This window comes from Chinchilla lanigera, unplaced genomic scaffold (genome assembly GCF_000276665.1).
Source record: "Chinchilla lanigera isolate Chin_1 unplaced genomic scaffold, ChiLan1.0 scaffold00013, whole genome shotgun sequence".
In the NCBI taxonomy this organism is placed as follows: Eukaryota; Metazoa; Chordata; class Mammalia; order Rodentia; family Chinchillidae; genus Chinchilla; species Chinchilla lanigera.
The window spans coordinates 14,847,035-14,851,761 of record NW_004955414.1 but is presented as its reverse complement, the minus strand read 5'-3'; positions in this window follow the sequence as shown (position 1 = coordinate 14,851,761).

Sequence of the window (4,727 nt, the reverse complement as noted above, 5' to 3'; positions counted from 1 at the left end):
ACCAGTTGGTGGGACTTTGAGTGATTTCTTTTAATCCTTTTTTTTTTTTTTTTTTTTTTTTGGTATTTTCTAAATTTTCCAACATGAAACTGTAGTTTTTAAATTCAGCTTTATTAAGAGATAATTCACATACCACGCAGTTCAGCCATTTGAAGTACATGGTTTAATGGGTTTTTCTTTTTGTATATCCTGTGTTATGCAACCATCACCACAACCTAATTTTAAAACACTTTCATTATACCCAAGACACACCCAGTACCCATCAGCAGTCACTGCCTATTCCTTCTGCCTCTCTCAGCCCCAGGCACCCACTAATTTACTTTTTATCTATATAGATTTGCCTATTATTCCGTCTCCTCACTCTCACCCCACCTGCAGTACTGGAGCTTCAACCCAGGCCTTTGCTCTGAGCTACATCCCTAGCCCTTTTGTTATTTTTTATTCTTAGGACAAGGTCTTGCTAACTTGTCTAGGTTTGGCTTGAACTTTTGATCTCCCTACCTCAGCTTCCTGGAGTGCTAGAATTAGAAGCATGTACCAATACACTTGGCTCTTTCCTTCTTATTGCTAAATAATACTTCATTATATGGATGGATGACCTTTTAATCCATCTGTCAGTTGATGGACATTTAGCTTGTTTCTACCTTTTTGACTATTGTTAATAATACTGCTATGAACACTTTGTACAAATTTTATTTTTCTAATGCACTTTTAAAATTCTCCTAGTATACATCTAGATGTAAATTTTCCAGATCATAGGTGTTATGGTTTGGGGGATATTTTGCAAAAGGAACAATACAATTCAGGACACATATTTTCTAAGATTATTTATAATAGTTACCCAAAAAATGATATACAAGGGAGTGCTGGATATCTGTCCAAACACTAAGACCAATGTATCCAGCTGAGGGCCTGGATCCCACAGAAATGTCCTGCATGAGTCCAGCTGAAGACATAGAGCTCATAACAATGCCTCCCATGAGTCCACCTGGGGGCCTAGAGCCCATAACAATATCTCAAGCAGGCCTGTTTCATGCATCTGCATTGGGAAAGCCCAAAGGTCAGTGGTAGAATCTAGAAAGTCTGTGCCAGTGGGATGAAGGATCTGTGCTAGCAGGCTGACAGATCTATACTGGAGCCAAGAAGCAATGCTCAAAATGAGAACCAGAGCTCTCCCTAAAGGTACCACAGACATCCTCAGCAACAGTGACATCTGAGCTCCTCCAGTAATGAAGATAGCTGAGTTCCCATCAGGGAAGCCAACATAGCAAGCTTCTCCAGGAGACCAGCAGTGCACCATCTTCCCCTCTGGAGCCAGGAAGCAATGCTCAAAGTGAGGACCAGAGCTCCCTCAAAGTGAACCAAAGCCATTCTCAGTGCCAACGAGGTCCCGAGCTCCTTGGAGGATGAAAACAGCCAAGTTCATCAGGAAAGCCAGCATGACAAGCTCCTTATAGCTTCTACCAGCTCCCAACAGCCTAACTTCTTCTCCAGTATGGCCTCTTATGCTGCTGGCAACAGTCCCCAGGTAGGTTTCCCACACCCAGCACCATGCTTACTCAGCTCAGCATGGAGTTATAAGTTGACCACCAGTTGTCAGTCCACTACAATAGGATAACTTTTTTTAGCATTTTGATAAACTATAAAAGTGTTCTCAAAGTTGCTCTCATTTTACATATCAGCACTATGAAACAGATCCAATTTCTCCACATCTTTGGCAACAGTTGTTATCGACTTTCTGATTATAGCCATTCTCTAATGTGTGGAAAGTGGCACTCATTGTATTTTTGATTTACATTTTTCTAAAGGTTAATGATGTTGAACATCTTTCATGTATATATTGGCCATTTGCATATCTCCCTTGGAGAAATGTCTATTCCGATTCTTTGCTGAGTTTTTAATTGTGCTGTCGCTGTTGTTGTGGTGGTGGTGATGTGTTGTGTGATACTAGGGATTGAAGCCAGGGTCTTCACATTGGGTACATTCCTGCCCCTTTTATTTTGAGACAGAGACTTGCTAAGTTGTCTCACCAGAATTCAAACTTTCATCCTCCTGCCTCAGCTTCCCAAATGCTGAGATTATAGTATGTACCACCACACTCAGCTTCAGTTGTCTTTTGATTTTTGAGTTATGAGTTCTTCATATATTCCAGATATAAGTCTCTCATTAGATATATGATTTACAAATACATTCACCCATTTTGGGGTGTCTTTTTGCTTTCTTGATGTCACTTGCAGCAAAAGTTTTAATTATGATGAAGTCTAATTTATGTTTTTTTCTTTTTTGGGCTGTTTTTGGTGTTTATGCAAGAAAACATTGCCTAACGTAAGATTACAAATAATTACTTTTTTATATAATCTTCTAAAAATTCTATAGTTTTAGCTTTTACACTCAGATCTACGATCTATTTTGAGTTGTATTTTGTTTATTGTGGCAGGGTCTCTTCTTTTTTTTTCTTTTTTCTTTTTTGTTGTTTTTTTTTTTTCCAGTGCTGGGAATTGAACTCACGACCTTGTGCTTGCCAGGCAGGTGCTGTGCCACTGAGCTAAATCCCCAGCCCCTCTTCCTTCTTTTGCATGTGGATATCCAACTATCTGAGCAAAATTTGTTGAAAACACTACCTTTTCCCTCCTGAATAGTTTTATCAAAGATTAATTTACCATCAATGTAAGGGTGTTATGGGTTAGATCTAAAATGGCCCCCAAGGCCTCCTGTTTGGAAGGGGATTGAATTATGGGGGTATTGTAGCTGACTTGCTGTTAGGAGGTGGGGTCTGGTCAGAAGAGGCGGGTCACTGGGGAGTGACCTGAGAGGGTGTATGTCCCTCCTTTGCTTACTGCTTCCTGGCCATGAAGTGGGCAGCTTTCCTTTGCTATGGCCCTCTGCCATGCCATTGCTGCCTTGGAACCGGCTGACCATGGACTGAAAGCATGAGCCAGAATAAACCCCTCCCCCTTTAAGTTACAGATATGAGGCTAGCAAGAAAAATGACATAAGTGTTCAAATTGGAAAAAAAGATTTTTTTCAAAAAGGTTTTGGCCATCCCAAGTCCCTTACATTTCCACACATTGCTTTTATACTCAGTGGGTGAAAGGTTTTTAGAAAAAGAAAAGAAAGGAAAGAAGGTGAATATTGCTGAAAAAACTTGCGCAATTCATTTCATTTTCTGAGTGGCTGTTCCGTAGTGCACCTTTTCTCTGAGGTGAGGGAATTTCTGTCTTCTGAATTCTGCCTTCTTCGTGATATTTTGTCTTTTTTTTCCCCCGCTGTTGATGAACACGTGCAGGATATTGCCTCTGCCCTGGCCTCCTCTCCTGTCTTGAATCACTTAGCTACTCGGGGTTTCTTCGCTCATGGTGGTCCTACAACCGCCTGTTTAGTCCTAGGAAAGTATTATCACACTCTATTATTGGTGCCTATACACTGTTTTGGTTATATACTTCATGAGCAAATTGCTTTTGAGTATGTATTTCTGGATATTCACTTTATATGTAAATATTTATTCATTTATAAATTGTATATTTTTTATTACATATAGAAACACACAAAATGCAAATAAAATGCTTAGAAATGGAAGTCTTCCTCATATATGTCTCAGTGGCTTATATTTATTTATCTCTCTGTATATCTGCCTTCTTAGACCTTTCCTGTGTGTTTCCCGCATCCAACTAACCATGCCCCAGTACACAGCAGGAGTTCAAAGTCTGTACGAAAAAAGTTGATGTTCTACTATTTCTATTAAAGTACACTGCCTCTATTTGTAGGTTTTGCACCTTGCAAGTAGAGGTTTTGCATCTATCATTGGCCAGGATCACTTTGTAGAGAGGCTGTGACCTTTACAAAAGAAGTGACACCCTGGTACGCTGTGAATAAAGGGCAGGGAGGGCTTCAGGCACTGCAATTCAAAGGACAAGCGAAGTTACCAAAAGGAGCAGAGAGGAAAGCTGCCTCAGCTGTATTGTACTTGGGTGCAAAGGCAGGGATAAGGGCAGTGACCCAGCGCATTTCCAGGTAGGGGAAAGTTTGGTGGAGCTGAACGCGAAAGGTAACTGGTGTTTTATCTACGTTTTCACAATTAACTCTGGCGACTCTGGAGTTGTTTCCAGTCTTTAAGCTGGAAGAGCAGGAGGTTGTTGGTTGCCTGGAGAGTAGGGTACAATTACTGACAGAAGGCACAGGCACAAACCTCTGCTCGCTGGAACCAAAGCCTACCGTACTCTGCGTTATCTGGCACCTTTTTTTTAGGCTCTCAGCGTTTTTCTTCTCTCCTTTCGGTCCTGGGTGGTTGCCCTTGCCCTGGGTCACCAAAACACATTATGTACCTTTACCAGATAATTACAGTTTTTTCCCCGAACTGAGGGGGTTGGCCCGGTGTGTTGTTTCTGGGCTCCCATCTGAGGCCTGCATTTCCATGGCACAGGTTTAATCAGGCAGGGGCTTGACAGAAGGTTTCATCCACCTCGCCCCAATTAAATCAAGCCGCCTACACACCAGTATAGGCTCAGGCACATCAGGACGGAAAAGAGCCTCCAGGGTAATGGGAACCACCAACCTAGCGCCAAAGGCGCACCTAGTTGGCGCGCAGCCCACATCGCAACCTCCTTCCCGGATCGAGCCCGGCCCGCCCTCGGGGTAAGGAGGACACTGCCCGGGGGTGGGTCCTCTCCTGCGCCGGCCCCGCAGCGGGCAGCGCGGTGGGCGGGGCCTCCCGCGGGGCGGCCTCGGGG